This window comes from Anas acuta, chromosome 12 (genome assembly GCF_963932015.1).
Source record: "Anas acuta chromosome 12, bAnaAcu1.1, whole genome shotgun sequence".
Taxonomy (NCBI): Eukaryota; Metazoa; Chordata; class Aves; order Anseriformes; family Anatidae; genus Anas; species Anas acuta.
In genome coordinates, this window is record NC_088990.1 from 16,031,278 (window position 1) to 16,048,154 (window position 16,877).

A 16,877-nucleotide genomic window follows, 5' to 3' on the forward strand; every position below is an offset into this window, starting at 1 on the left:
TTATAGGGGAAATAGGAAATGGAAAATACGACTGTGACATTTTAAGTGTACCTGAAAGCCCACTAGAATTCTCTTTTTAGTTCTGAGGATTTTTTTTTTTTAAGTTTTATTATGATTATTTTAACTCGAAAAAGTTACTCTCCCAAATAAAATGTTCTTTCAAGTCAGAAAATCTTGAATACTTTGTGTGTCAAAATGAGTCATTCAGATAGTTTTGGAACTTGCTTATGAAATCTAAGTCGTGACTGACATTTATTGTGTGATGACCATTGCCCAGCGCTACAAGTAAATTGGTCAATGTTCTGCAATGGGTTCTGAGGAGACACTGTATAAGGTCCATTAAAGTCACAGAAAACCAAGTTGTAACACTGAACTGCTAAATCTCTTTCGCTGAAGCAGTGTACTAGCTACGTGTCAAGCTGGATGTTACTGAAGGGAGTTTGAGGCAGAAGCCCGAGCAGTGTCTGACGGAAGTAAGGTGTAAGGAATTTTATATCAAAACTAACATGGTTGATGAAAGTTAGGAATATAATATTAATGTGTTACTGCTGATAAAATTTTGAAATTATGCGAGGAAGGGTTACTCATTGGCTTAGGTTTGCAGCTAACATAGATTCCCATAGTTGCTTGGATTATGAAGGAAAAGGTGCAGTATGCAGTAAATCTTTTAGTTTTCATGATCAAGAAAACATCTTTAAATAAAAGGAGGAATTACTGCATGTGTCCAGAGGAAAGTGACTGACAGACAGATGTGTGTGTTTTGGAAGGGAAAATAGTGTTTGATACACTGAATTTTACCTGTTAGCTCAGCACAATTGCATATTCAACCTGTTAATGCAATTCAGCATTGGAAATCAGATCCAGCATGTCCTGTGCTGGACAGTGTTAAAATCAGATGAATGCAGCTTTATATGAAACCAGTGATCTTTAACTATTATAGACCACTGTCACTCACTACAGTCTACCAGCCAGATTTCTGGGTTGGGGTATATCACAGCCACATACTGAAATTCCGAAATACATTAGGATGCTAATCTATGATATTGTTCCTCATACATGACAAAAATAGTGTTTGAAGTGGCACTGTATTCCTTTAATCACCATCTTTTATTCTCAGCCCCTCAGTGGAATTGAGCTTTGGGCCAGACAGTGACGGCTAAAAACAATTTATATAAGCTTTTCAGAAAGCAGCTATCATGAAGCGTTCTTTTATTTTTATGTTTAATTTGGGAAGAGAGTAGAGTTATTTTCCAATACTGTGAAGAAAGCAACATACATTTCACGAACCATTTCTGTTTCACATTTCAATGCTATCCAAGAGTAAATGTCAGCAAAATCTGTCATCCCCCACCTCCCTGAAGCTATAAAAAAGCAGCTTAGGAGTCCCAGTTCTCTCAGAAATTTCTGTTACTAATACAGTCTTTTTTTATTGTACATGTCAAAGACCATACAACAACTCTGCATAGTCATTAAAGCAAGAAATACAGAGATAAAAGTATGTGATGTTTCATCAGCCTTCTCCTGGGCAAGGCCCCCAAAACGAAGCAGCAGTCTTGTATGGGAAATATGAAAGCTAAGTAAGAACGTGCCTGTGGGCCTGTAGGCATGTTCTGATGAACACCAGGACTATGCATTTCCCAAATCCTGAGAGAAGTAGCACAGTGAAAAACAAGATTAAAATTCATGAGGAATAAAAGCTTTTTTTCCCCCCGATCAGTGGTATAATTTCCATTTCTTCCGGAGTATGAGAAGCAGTAGAGTTGTTGACAGTTTCGGCTTGTGCTTTCACAAAATTTTTAGTTTATCATAATTCTGATTAATATTTTCTTTTTAACTGGCAGAAATAATTCACTTTTCTACCTTTAAGAAAGTCCAGAGGAGGCTGAACTGCATGGTTTGGACTTAGCTGTTTATTTAAGGAGTACGTACTTCGTCTGATTAGAAATATCATGCATGGCTACAACTGCTAGGTGGCAGAGGGAATATCCTGTTTATGTTGTAGTTCAGATAACAGAATAAATAGATTATATAGCTAGCTGATTAGGACTAGATCAACTAAAGGTCACTATGTATGTTTGTTATTAATTTCATATTTTGGGTGGATACATCAAGACTAGATTTGAGTAGTTCATTCTTTTTCAGGAGGCCTGAAAAATTCTCTAAATAATCTAAAAGAGTTTAAAAAAAAATCTCTAAATAATCTAAAAGAATTTTAAATACTGAGAACATTTAAGATTTTGAATTGCTTGTGTGTCTTTACTTTAGGAAGAACTGCTGAGTTTCAGGTGTCTTTATGGAAAAATAGTCAACTTTGATACAGGAGATTGCATGTAACGGGGGATGAAATCTGATAGTTCAGGCTCACAGTTGAAAATTCTGTAGGCTAGAGTGAGAATTGAATTTGATAGATGTCTAAGTGGAAAAATCTCTTAAAGCAAATACAAAACAATGAACCCAACTAAGATATTTTGTATAGGAGCATTCTGAAAGTTTGCCATACAACAATAATTGTATAATGTATTTGTAATAATGAGAGATGAATACTTCTAATCTGGACATGTAAATGTATGATAGAAAAGGAGATGGTAAATTATACAATCTCATAGGTTTTAAAAATAAGTCCTTGCTTGCTATGTTATCTAGTTCATCTTTAAATGAATTTTGTTACTCAAACAGGAACGATATTGCAACATGACAGTTAAGGCTAGGAGTTTGAGACTGAAAGTTCAGTAAATTCTGTGTGGTATCTGTACAGCAATCCATGTAACTGGGTAGTTAAATCAAAAGATAGTATACAAATCTGATAATTGTAAAGGATTTACTTTGCTAAAAAGACTGCTCATCTGCCAGATTTTTTTTCCTGGTGGATATATACATTTTGCCTAGTGTTTGGGGGTGGTTTTGCTGTGGGTGTCTGAGAATATGTTTGTGATTGATGAGCTAAGATGTTTTTTTCTAATACTGAGGCAAATAACTAATGATGCAACGCTCTAGAAATTGCAGTTCCTGAAGAGAGAGGGGGAGAGATTCTGCTCCCACAGTGTTTTTGCTGTCTGGCAGTAAGGTTTGCCTTTGGTCAGGAGCTGTTGTTGAAATAACACATGCAGCTTCCCACTGCTGGATCTGCACATGCAGTTGTTGCTCTCCAGAAGCTGAGCTACAGCTGTGGTCAGCGGACGATGTACCTAATACAAAAGCAAAACTTCCGAGCTTTGGAAACTTAAAAATGCAATCCTTCTGTGGGGAAAGGAATTTAGCAATTTACTGCCTAGTGAAACGTAGCTATTAGTTTGTTTTATTAAGTTGATTTAGTAGCAGTTGTGTTGCAAGACATTTTTCTATTTATTTCTCTTTCCAGGAGTTGGGTGGAGGTTTTCCAAGAAATAATAGTGTTATTTCTTATGTCATATAACTTGGCATTTTCTTCTCCACTTTGCTTTTGTTTTCTGTATCTCGGGAAGATTATCTGTCTCCTTTATAATTTGCTGGATTGAGCAAAGGTTAAGAGGCTTTTAGGACTGTATGTAGGTAACTTGGTTTGCCAGCGTATCTTTCAGTAATATTTTACTCCTCTGACTGGCAATATAGTTCTCACTGGTTCTATATAAATTACTTGGTTCACCAAGGCAGCAACTTGATTTTTGTTTCTCTAGTTATTTTACTGTGAATTTTAGAATTTTAGATTTTTTAGTGTTCTTAGACCTTCAAACTCACGACATACTTCGGCAGTTAATCTCTCTAAATGAGGAAAAACAACAACAACAAAAAAACAACTTAGGACATGGCAAAGAAAATTGCTGTAGCACAGTGCAATGCTTTGTGGAATATCAAAGTTAAACAGCTTTTTGATGTGTTTGCTTCCTGAGATTGAGTTAAAAGAGGCTTCTGTTGAGGAGTGAAATAACTAGTGATGTATATTTCCAAGGTTTTGAACAAGGGATCAGTTTAGGTATTGGAATAGCTAGAAGTCTCCTTGTTAATTTCCTTTCTATGATTGTATGTGTACATCTACACAGCCTTCTTGCTGCACAGGCCACTTATTCTTAGTGGGGAGAGGAACCTTACATTTGTGCAAGGTTTATCAGATGTAAAGACCTCACATTTTTCCTCACAATCATTAACATATTCATATTTGAGGAATATTTAGCACATGGTAGAGTTCTCATTTAAATGAAAATAATTTAAATTACTCCTTCCATGTACCGTGATCGTTAAACTTAACCTGTGTTTTAGGATTTCAGATTTTCCTCCAAGATTTTGACAGATCCTGGAAATCAATGGGATAGCTAAAATGTTGAAATATGTCTTCCAGAAGTTACTTGAGGGCATAAAGACTTCCAGCATGATATCAGTTGCAGTGTTCTAGCTGCTGAAGAGCCACCAAAGCTGGCTGGTTGGGTGCGTTTGGGTGATACTGAGCAGAGCTGAATTAGTTAGGCTGTGATAGGGACTCCTGGTCAGATATATATACAGCACCAATTTTGTGGGATGTGAGCATATCTGCTATGATAGGACTACAGCAACAGCTGGAGCAAAACAGGGTTTTATTGTTGCATTTTGACTTCAGGGAGGGAAAACCATACTAGGATCCATTTCATTCTCTGCTGCATGCCACACCAATGAACATGCACATCCTTTTTGGCTTTAAAAATCCACTAACTGCAGTCTACCATTGGGTTACCTGTGATACATGCCGTTCTAAATAAGGGTCTTATTAGGAGGGGCTTGGTAGAATCCATTTTGAGGACTAAACATCAAGATACTGGTTTTCATGAAGTTTTGTTGTTTGTTTTTGCAATAGCATGATGAAAAATAGTTAATCTAGTTTCAAAGCTTAATTGATAATGAAAAATTGTTTTACATTTCTGTGTTGGTCTACTTTGAAAAACTGCTGCTTGCTGTCACCAAAGTTTTATAATGAGCCTGTATTACGAAACACTGTGAATTCTTTGAAGAATGAAAAATGAAGACATGGGGTAGGTGCCTGCACAGCTAAAAATCAATGCAAACCAAACTAAGTTCACTGAGTTTTTCCATAGTTCTAGTGGAATGCTTTGTGTAAATGATTCCAGTTTTACTGAAAGTAAATCGTTATGAATACGTATATCCTCTCCTAAAATAAGTGTGTTGTATTCTGCTTACCTCCACATTTAAGGAAGTGCTTTGTTACAACTTAAGTAGAGGTAACTTCAGCCACAGGTACAGAGCAGCCAGTTCACGATGTGCTGTTGCATGGATATAAGAACATGGAATAAAGCTTGTGAAGAGTTTGTCGTAGAAAATGACTAAAAGCCATTAGCTTAATGAACCTGCACAGCCAATTTAAAGAGCTAATCTTATTTTATGTCAGTGATTAGTATCATAGAACAGCCTTAACTCCCTTACAGAATCATGCTGAAGCACGTCTATGGTACTAATTTAAAATGTTTCTTCCAGAAATGAATGCCCTTTCTTGGCGAAGGCTGTCTGAGCTGTTTCAACTCTGTAGCCTTCAGAAGTAGGTGATGGCACCAGAAAGTGGTGAGGCTGTGTGTCATAAGTTTCCTTCCTATCTTTACATAGTATTTTGTATGAGTATCTGCTTTAAAAAAATAAAAAATTTAAAAAAAAAATCTTTGTGTAATCAGCAAACTCATTCTCTTACAGACATGGGGTTTTGACTTACCAATGAATTGTTATTTTTTTTTAATTTCTTAAAAACAATCCACATTTGCATTATGTGCTTTTAAATACTAGGTTCCTTTATGCCATGGGGAATCTTTGAAGGGAGTGAGAAATTATAATTCTGATGGATGAAACTAATGCATATAGTATTAATTTTGTACTTAAAGTTTGCCAGGTTCATTCTTTGGTGGTTTTAAATAAATTCAAAGCGAAATTGTTTAAAATGTTCTGAATTGTGAATACATTGGGAAATGTTTAGGCTTTATATCAAACTTGATACCTTGTTTTTGACAGCATATTCTGTATTGATAGTAGTTTATGATTTTGATCACTGGATGTTGATGCCCCAGACCCTTTACAAGCTGCTTTACAAGGAATAATACTGCAGAGTTGGACAGGTCCATATTTATAACTAAAATGTTGTCACATCTGCCTCAGGTTACCTGCTATGAATAAGAAAGGAATTATGCCTTCCTCTCAGATGGATCAATTACTTCCTGATGAACAAAATATCTTAAAATATAAACCCGTTACCATGCCTGACAGTCCCCAGGTTAAGACAGGCCAAGTGAACATGCAACTCTATTTAATGGTGTCTTCAGCTGTCCGTGTGTGAATTGCCATTGAACGCATCAGAAGGAAAAATAAATGGGAGTGATTGTCAGGCGTGACTACCAATCATCGTTCTGAGTGCCCAGATGTTCTGTATCGCCAGCCATAATCCTGTTGGCTGCTTGCAGCCCAGGTATGACTGTAGCAGGCTGTAAAAGCGTATTTTGGAAATATAATAGCACATTTTTTTTATTTATTTTTTAGAGCAGGTTTTCAGTGCTGTATGAGCAGTGATCTGCATGTGTGTGAGGTAAGAGAAGAAACAATGAGATGCTATTATCTGATCTTACAAGACAAGCTTTCTGAAGCTCAAAATAATCTGTTTATTTTATGCAAAAGAGGGATAAAAGGAGATATAATTATGGTCTGCAATTGTCAGAACAGAGAATAAGGCTCCTGATAGTAGGAGTACATGGTTAAGTCTAGCACAAGACTGTATTATGAGGCCTAAGACTTGGAAGTTGGATCTAGATAAAGCAAACTGGAAGCGAGTTCTCGTAGATTTCCAGTGGCAGGTCTACTTAACTATCTGGAATCTGATGGGTTTTCCATCAGTGCAGATGGTCTTCCTAAAATTAATTACATAGCTCATATGAAAGTCATAGACTTGTTGCAGAGATGAACTTCTTTGGCTTGACTTATGCAGTAGCTAGGTGATTGTTTGCACTGTTGTTTTCTTAACTACTTCTATGATTGATTTAAATATTATTCTGAAATCTGTAGGTGGATAAAATTGCAACTTCAATAATGATAGTGTAGTTAGGACAAATTTAACTGGCTAAAACTCTGTCTTTAAAATTGCCTGGTTTAATTTTTCCCCTTCATTCTTAAGAACTTGATGAAGAAACTTCTGTTAAGAAATTTCCTTTTTGGAAACTTTGGAAATTTCTGAACAAATCGAAATAGAATGAAAAATTGTTTTGCTTGTCCAAAAAAATAACAGAAATGACTCAGTTGTTGCAAGAAAAATACAGGAAAAATAGGAGCAGAAAAAAAAAAGTCAAAGGAAGTTTTACAGTGTCAATTTATACATGTTACGAATCATAAGGTACTGTCCTTCCAAGCAGTCCATCTCAATAGAATCCTCCAAGCACTGCAAGCCTATTACAGGACGAATGGCTTTTGCTATGTCCATCTCTGGTTATTTTTGACCTTTTCCCTTTTTTCTTCATTTTGCTTAGCATGTTATAAATATGTTTGACTACCTATGTTTTTCCTCCTTCCTTTTTCAACATGGCCAGCTATGGCTGTAATTGAAAAAAGTCTAAAGAAAAATTATTTTTTTCTTTATACATATATACATTTATATGTACACACACACACATATAAAGTACATGGGAATATACTGATATATATTTGCTTTGTATATGCATGCTTGTATATATATATTCTTTGTAAGATCTCATAGTAATAGAATAATAGCTCTAGAATAATGATGTGGCTGATACTATATTCTTGACATAAATCCGGATACCATGGAAAAATATCCAAGTTACCTATCATGCAACTGATCTATATCCCTTACGTATTTTGCACCTTGCTACCATCTGTCTGCTGGCGTAGTACGTAGATACGATAATAGGGGAAAATTCCAGTACGCTAGGAAACGGCATACAGTAGCTGACAGCTATTCTGATCCACAGAAACCTTCACATGCTGCTAGCGTCATTGCATCAGACTTGCTGAAAATCTTTTGACCCTTTTCTCACTTGATTTATACTAGCTTTTTAAATCTGTTGCAATAACTAAACATTGTTTTAAAGAGATATAAGTAATTTAGAGATTCTACAAAATATGGAAAGAGAATTTGAGAAATTATCATAAAAATGCATAAATATGTTTTACTTGTTTATAAACCAGATAATTGGCATAACATAGGTCTTTTAAAAAGAGTTCAAGGATTTGGCTGAGATCATCATTGGAAACCCTACTCCAGCAGGACTCTTCTATGTGAAATTTGATGTGCTTTCAAGCAGTCTGCACAACTTAATGTTACCTGACTCCACTATCCATTTAGATGAAACTCCATTCTTATTTTTTGTTGTTTTACTGTGGTACAGTAAGCCAACAAAAGGAAGGAAATGCCGGCTTGAGGGAAATTCCGTTCTGATTTTTTTTGTTTCTATTCTTTTCTGCTTAAATGTTCAGCATGACTTCTTTCAGTATATGCATTTCTTTATTAGCAGCTTTATCTTAACAGCATAGTAATTAATCAGCAATTTTTCCTAGACGACATGTCCAAGGCAGGTAGCACTGCAGTAATTTCAGGTATGAGAGCTTACAGTCTCAGCTGGGTCTAACATGTGTGTGCAAGGTCAAGAGACGCATTGCTCAGGTAGTTCTGAGTCTGCAAGCTGTTCCATTTGGCTCCAATTATCTGTGCATTTGGAACAGTCCATGGGGGACAGGATTACAAATGGAGTACGTTCTGGCCTTTTCCAAGTATGAATATCTATGTTGTTAAGTATTTGCTATCTGGATTTGTTGTCTTGAGGGTAAATGTCTTGATCCAGATGCCAGACAGTTCTCTGCTGTTTCTTATTTGGAAATCATTAAATAACTAATAACTAATCAGCAAACTGAGAACTGTATGGAAATGCTAAAGGTATATATGCTAGAGTGGATTGTCAGTCTTCACTTAGTCAGCTTCTCAACTGAAAACCTCTAAGAACTTACTGAAATGTGAGCTTCAGTCCTGACTTTTTAGCTTATTTTTAAAGTAAATAGTAACAGCTGAGCCTACTGAACCGTATTTATCTGTAATGAAGCCTGGGTGACCTCAGCAGGCTATGTCAAAGATGAATCTGACCAACTGCACATTAATTTCTTTTAAAAAGTACTCTGATACGGAACACTAACTCACCAACTTATCTGGAACAGTGTATTCTGTTCCAAACTAAATTTCTGATAATAAAACTATTACTTTATTGTTATTATTTTTGTACTCTAATGATTTGTATTCTGGTCTTTAAAACAATATACGTGTTTTTTTTTTTTTTTTTTTTTTTTTTTACAGCAGAAGTTCAAAGCCGGGCACTTCTAAACTCCAAGTGTGTTGGAGTTCTGTTAACCATATTCTACTGGTTAGCAATATGTTAGTCTGATGCTTTTTACACCTGTCTTGTTGAGCTCTGAACCCGGTTTGTATACAAGCCTAGGGTTTTAAAAATAATTCCAGCTATGTAACATCTAGGAAATACAGTCATATAAAGGACAGAGATTTTCCAGTGGCTTTGATTTTGGTATATTTTTGTAAGTTTGTTCTCTGTACGGCTAGCATTGGACTTGAAGAATATTTTCTCGATACTAGGAATTAAAAGCCCATAAAAGTATTTTCTTTCTGAAGACAGAATGCTGAATAATCCTTATGATGGGGAGAGCAGCAACATGAACATAGGGATACTGTCTCTACAGTGTCATAGCGTGTATGACCATGTAACTGATTGACACCACCAGTCCTCTGCTTTATGTCTGCTCTTAAACTGCTGCTTTTAGTGATGGACTCAAATGAAAAGCTTCACAACAAAATAAAGAGCATCATTACACATTCCTAGTCAAATATTCTGTGATTAATCTGCTTTGAATGCCACTTTTCAAAGGAAAGCATAAAAGGTAACGAGAACACTTGGAGAGGAGTAAAGCCATGGCACCGAAGGTAAAAAGCCTGGAGCATACTAATGCACTTCAGCAGGAATTGTGCTAAGCCTAATCTGGGCTTTAAGAAGTTATTGCCTAGCAAAAATCTTGGTTTGGGTTAGATTTTTAAGGTGTTGTTCTGCTCAACTGCAGACATGCAGATATTCTAGGAAAGAACTGGTGATAGTTCTGTAAAAATTCTCCTGAAACATCTCTTCAGTGTTTGTAAGATAGGACCCTTGCTCTGTTCAGGTTTATAACAGAGAGCTGGTGGCTTGGTGTCTTTGCTTGTCTAATATGATTCATTATATTTTTGCGCCCCTATAAATGGTATGAGATGAGATAAATGGTAATGGAATGAGATTTGTGCGTTCTTTTTGATGTCTCGGGGGTAACACAGAGTTAGTCTTCTTTTTACTATGACATTAACAGTATTTATAAAGTCCATGTTAGACAGATGTATGCAAAACCCTAAAGCTCGTCTATACAAGACATTTCTCATGAAAGATGAAGATTTTTTTTTCTCCTTCTCAAGGAAGAAGTGGCTTCATGTAAGAAATGTTCTTGTAAGATAGAGACAATCTGAACAAGGAGCTCATTCTTTCTGGGAAAATGTTGCTTAATATCTGCTTCAGCAACAGAAAACATTTGTCTAGAGTGAGAATTTCCAAAGGATCAGGTTATGTATTGACTGCCTGACATTTTCTGAAGATGATACTATGCAGGATGAGTCTTTTCATTTTCTGTTCATTGGTAAAATGCACACAAAGGCTTTAAAGTTTCAAGTAAATTAAAACCCAATAAAAGCAACATTTAATTCATCGATTTTTGTCATATGTGCTCCAGAGATTTTAAAGTCCCTGCAGAGAGACACTATTTCATTCTCCACATGTGTACAAGTGTTTGCATGTCCCTCTGACAAAAAAGCAGATGTTATACCTAAAAAAGGCTACTATGGTTTCTGTCCCCTTTCAGCGATTTGTTCTTTGTGATAGTTTTGGTTTGTTTTGGTTTGTCTGCTGCTTGTGTGTAAGCTGGGCAAGCCGCTCGGCTAGAGCAACCTGGAGGTCCCTGCCGACCTCAGCCAGACCGTGATGCTGTAACTCTGCGTACATACTCGATTTTGAGCCCTTCCCCAAAGCACCCTAAAGTTCTTTGTAAACAGCTCATAATCCATCAGTTTCCAACTGTTTTGCTTCCACTATGCATTTCAGGCAAAGGATAAACAAAATGAAATCTTTAGCAAACTGAAATGCAGAAGGTTTGATGCTCATCTTTAAAGTTACTGCATGCCATCATACCCAATTTAGTTTATGATAGATTCCTGCTATTGGCAGAATTGTGTTGAAAAGGTGAGCTGATTTAAATTATGTTTTATTTGCATCTTCTTAGTGTTTTTGGATCACTTTGGTCTGAATGTCTGCCAGTCTTCAGAGTTTTTTTGGTCTGTAATTTATGCCTTGTGCAGCAGTTCCTAGCTCCTTGCTTTGTCTATCAGTACACCAGGTGAGTGCATTTTGAAATGTGTACCTTGTAATTTGAAAGACTTCATCAATACAAACTCAGGCACTTGAAAAGTTCTTCTGGGAATGACTGGTTCACCTGGTGGTAATTACTCAGGTTTTGAGTGCAGCTGGCAGAAGGAGCAAAGCTGTATGGGATCAAGTTCAAGACCCTGGGCAGAGTGTTACCTTCCTCCATGCTGCCATGGGGACATCTGGCAGATTCATCGGAATTGCTATGAAGAGCTGGGAAAGGTGTGACTTCATGAAAGAAATTCTTGCCTTTTGTCATCTCCACCTCTGTCATGGTATGCTTTGTCTTTAAATAAATATGTGTGTGTGTATACACATAAAATCATTAATAATTTCTCAAGGTCTTGCAGGTTAAATAAAGCCAAGAAAGTCAGTGGTGCTGGAAGGCTTTTTAAATGAATTGAACATTATTACATTGCAATATATTTGACGGTTCATTGTAATTTTTTTAAGTTGCATTTTTATTATACGCTGCTTAATGCATGTGACATAAAACTAGAAAGAACTGTGTATCTTCTGTTGTAATTGGACTTCTTTTTGCCAGGGACTCTACATCAGAGAAGAATCGTTAAGTTTAGGGAAAAATGGCTTGGGAGATAATATGGAATGACCTTAGAAGACTTAATTCTTACTAGTTTCTGAAGCAATATGGTACCTTTAAAAAAAAAAATAATAATGAGAATGTTTTTTTTAATTAAGAGAGTTCTTGTTGTTGTTGCTTTTTAGATTAATGTATCTTATTTTCTTGTAGAAATTAATGAAACAAGGGAGACTTCTAGTAAAGAAGTCTCCCATTCCCTGCCCTAAAATTATGGAACCTTTTTCCTCTTTTGGCAGAACAGTTGGGACTGAATGGAGCAAGTGTGTGGATAAGTTGATTGAAATACTACATTTCTGCATTTTCAGGTGCCTGTGAACTCTGCTAGTAAGAAGAATTTTAGTAAATAAATTATTTTGTCTCTAACTGTGTGGCTTACAGTAAGGTTAATGACAGTGATGTGTATCACGTTCTGTATTTTGAATTGGCAGCTTATCCCAAATGGAAAAAAATAACCCAGCAATGTGAACAATATTAGGTAAAATACCTGTGCTATTTATAGATAAATACATGTGTAGGTATAGCTATATAAATATATAGACAATATAAAGGCATATAGGTATAGATATAATACATATATTACATCTAGATTATAAACATATATATATGCACTTTAACATGTACATAACCTTTCTATCCTTAAAAACACATGTCTATTTTTGAGATTTACGGTATGTTTTTCTTGATGCATTTGACTTGTAATTGATGTTTGTTCATTTATTTGCATGTTAGTTTGTTGGTGGCTCAAAAATGCTAGCAGATGTGGAGGGTTGTGATTGTGCAGTTTCTTATGATTGGAAAGGACAGCTGGCAAATATAAGCCATCGGTTTCAGGAATTGAAGTAGGTAAATCAGTTGTATAGAACCATATTTTTCTTACTGACTACATTTTAACAAAAATTGTATTTACCTAGTCAAAGAATACGTGAGACGATGAACAAAAAGTATTTGCAATAATCTTATGTACATAATAATCTAGCATGATGTTTCATTTTTTCCAGTCTACCACAAGGTACTTTTAGTGTAGATTAGATGCTTTGTAACATCTTCCTTAAGCCTTTTGGTGAAGAAGGCAAAAAAAAATCTAGAAATATCAGAATCTAACATACCACTATTTTCTCTTTATTAATTTATCCCAATGGTTACAGAATGAAGGGAAAAAATCAAGGGGTGTGGAGGGGGGTTCTTCAGTTAATAGCGTGGCTTTTTGATGGATTTTGATACAACCAATGTACAGATGTATGTCTGTGCTCTACAGCAGGGCAGATTTGAGAAACTTCCTACTAGGAAAACTTCTTACAACACGTACTGTGTGTATGCTGGTGGGTCTCGGTAATAGATTAGATATGTCTGTGAAGTTTATGGTATTTTCACTGTGTAAATACATTTTCTTTAATATTTTCTGTTCTTTAATGTTTTCTGTTGAAGTGTGTTTCTTTATGATAAGGCTGTGGAAGAACTCAATTTGTGGAAAAAATGTTTTTCCCATGACAGCAGAATATGAAAGTCACTTGCAAATGATGCTCTACTGTGCAAATGATGCTCCACTGTACAAATGAGCACTGTAAAAAACAACTTTTTAGAGGCAGTAGAGTATGTTTGTGCTTGTTAGTGTAAAGGAACTCAGTGCAGACTATAGATCTGGTGTACATCTTGTGTTGCAGATAAGAGGATGAAACACGCAAGATTTGATTGGGAGGAGTTCCAGGACTGGGTTATGTGTACAGAAAGTGATCCAACTTCTCTTCAGTTCACACCTGCATTTTTTATGAACCTTAGTGTCACTATTCCCGTTTTACAGGTGGGAAATGGACATGGAAGAGTGAAGTTACGTACATAAACTTTTAGGATCCTTATAAAATACATGCATGAACTGATGTGGAATAGAAAGCTAAGAGCTTTGAGCCTGTAATTCAACTGCAGCATGCCCCTTTATGGGGCTGGATTCCCAATGAAGTACCTCCTCACGGCACTGAGCAGACACCTTCAGTAATAATCATTCCAAGTCAGCTCTGTGTATGGATAAATATCTGCTATGCTACACTTAAAATACAGCTGTTCTTTGAATAGTGTGCAAATTTATGACCCACTTCTCAGTGTTTAGATGTGCCTTTTTGAATTCCCAGGATTTCTCCTCCCCCTCCTTTCCACTTTGATAAGTTTTGATTTTTGCCTGCAATAGCTGGGACCATTGAGAGAAGGAGGGGGGTGAAGGGAGAAGAGAGGGAGAGGGAGATTTGAGGCAAGTGTTGCTTCGTGTCCCGCTGGAATGCAGGCTGACTCCTAATGTGTCAGGATGTACAAGCAAGAGGAAAAGAACACAAAGCGTGTGAGCTGAGGTGAAGAACTGTCATTGCCCTCCACTGCCAAGTAGTCAGAGATGCTCAGCTTGATTACATCAACCCATAAAACAGTAGGCTTTGCTTTCCTCTTTGTGCTACCAGCTTTGATGCAAAAGCTGATGTAATACAAGCTCACTTAGTAAATGTGCAAAACAACCTCCTTCCTTATATATGTGTGTATATATTTGTATATGTATTTTTTTTCTTCAGAGTAGATTCTTTGTTATTGAAGCCAGCAGTGATTTTGCCACTTGTTTCAGTAAGCTTATTTTAATAACAGTTGACAAGGTAACATTCAGCTGAATGGGCAGAGACACATTTCCGTCTTTTGATGCTGCTTATAACACAGTCTGTAGTTGAAATTTAAAACTTCACTTCTTCATCCTCTTTTATATACACACAGGAACTTGGTTAGAGAAGAATGGAAGTCCCTTGTTATTTAATGTGTTGAAGTGTGCATTTATTTTGATGCTGTTGGACTTTGTGCTTATTCTGTCAGTTTATATGAGAATTTGAATGGGTCTTACTAAGAATGCTTGGTGGAGCAGGGTTCTCAGCCACCTCCAGCGAGGGGGTTTGGCTCAGTTAGGATACCTACACTGGCTGATACTGAAACACCTGCAACTTATCTTTTATGACTTGTTTAAGCAACCTGGTTGAATAAAAAAAAAAAGGTGCACTCATACAGAGCTATTCACAAAATGAGGGCTTTGATCTGTTTTGATGTAGGTTAATTACATGTGGATATATATTATCTTGGGCTCTACTAAATGCTTATTTGTGTTGCAAAAAAATTTAGCTTCCATTTAACAGAGGTAAGGTTGGCTATTCTGTACGTTAAATGTGAACTTCAGACCCCACAGGCTTAGCTTGGAAAACATTCAGAGTGGGATTTGGCAAGCACTAAGCAGGTCTGTACTGAGTAATGCTTCCAGCAGAAGCAAACCGGTAAGGATATTGTTAAGCAAGTACGCACCTAGCACATGAATAATGGCGATGACTACTCTTCATCGCTGTAAGCAGTTTGTTTAGTGTAAGGGCTGGGGTGGAGGAGGAACTTGGCATTATGGAGAAGTGAGTGTGAGCCCCGGTCACTTTGCCACCAAAAGGGTATAATCGTGTAAGCATGAAAGATGGGTCTGTGTCACATCTCATCTGTACTGGTAGGTACTGCTCCTTTAAAGCTGTCTTGGTGGCTTTTGAAAAAGTGGTGTTAGGTGTTTTGCATTTTTATTTCTTATGCTATAAAAACAGGCAAGAACCTTATGTTAATATCCTACTGAAATCATCAGCCAGATATGTTGTTTCCGATAGGAAATGATTTTGTGCTGTGGTTCATTCTCAAATTAGAAAAAACAGCTGCTGATGGAAGACAGTTGGGGACAGAAATATATATTTGCCCAAAGTATATAGGAAAGGTATATGAAAATAAAAGGAGGTGGCGGTGGAAGAAGCAGGCACTCCAGTTTCCAGGGAAGCTCTGCGTTTATGTAAAGTACCGCAGCTGCGCTGCAAAACTCCGCTCTGCGGATGACCTCAGTCCTGAACAAGACAGACTGTTCCGGGTGCAGGTGTGGCTGCTGAATTATTTGGTCTGTTTCTGTGTCAGTCAGTGACAGCGAGGTACTCTGGGTAAAATTTGTGTCCGCTGAATAAAGTGAATCGGTATATTTGGTATTCCAGAGTTCACTATGTGCCTTCCTGCTATTGCAGAAATAGTTTATTTTATTCCTCTGAATGACATTAGTTAAAGAGGACGGGCAAGAGGAAGTGGCTCCAGCAACAACCTCTGAATACATCAGGCAGGCAGACGCCGAGGCAGGACCGCGCTGGGGATGGTGCAGAACAGAAAAGATTGTTTTGACAGCTGACTTCTGATCTTTTTTGAAGAGGTTTGTGTATGCTGTTTGAATGGTGAATATTAAGTTTCTGCTGTGTGCTTCACGACAAATAGAGCTGTGAAAAATGTTCACTTCTAACACACGTATATCCAGTCAGCTTTGGGTTGAATTTGACTAGTCCTGTAGCCTGTTGGAGGTTAGCCAAGCTACTTTAGATCACCTTGGTACTTGCCAAGTGTCGATTGCTATTTATCTTTGCACTTTTTATCTCTTAACAGTTTATAAAGTCTTATAGGTAATTCCTATTGTTTCATTTGTGTGTGGTGTAGACTGCCAGTGAGTAGGATTAGTGTATTGAATATGGTTACCTGACTTACGCTGGGGTCTGAACGAGCAAGTCCAGTCAGACCGAACTGTGGGGAAGCCAGGTGCTCTAACACCTGACTCTCCTCCAGCTGTGTGGGATGTAGGAGATTTGCAGTGTCTTGGAAGAATCAAGATAGATCTAGAATCCACAAAAGCAGATCCTTTTAGAAAGATGACTGTAGTTCTCTTCAAATACTTCATAAGAAATTCCATGTCTGATTTGGCAACCGTTAAGGAGAGAACTATTTATTCACCCTAGGATGTATGACTTCAGCAGCAAAGT

At 36.9% G+C, this 16,877-nt stretch overlaps 1 protein-coding gene across 8 annotated transcripts in view; it reads left to right on the forward strand.

Annotated features, from left to right (window-relative positions):
• OTUD7A (OTU deubiquitinase 7A) overlaps window positions 1–16,877 on the forward strand; it is a 159,795-nt gene that overhangs the window by 57,352 nt on the left and 85,566 nt on the right. Inside the window, exon 1 of one of the 8 annotated variants that reach the window (XM_068696341.1) lies at window positions 16,258–16,279. The exons of the other annotated variants lie outside the window; for them this stretch is intronic. The gene's annotated coding sequence lies outside the window, so the exon portion shown is untranslated. Of the gene's footprint in view, window positions 1–16,257; window positions 16,280–16,877 lie in introns of those variants that run through there. 8 annotated transcript variants of the gene reach the window in all.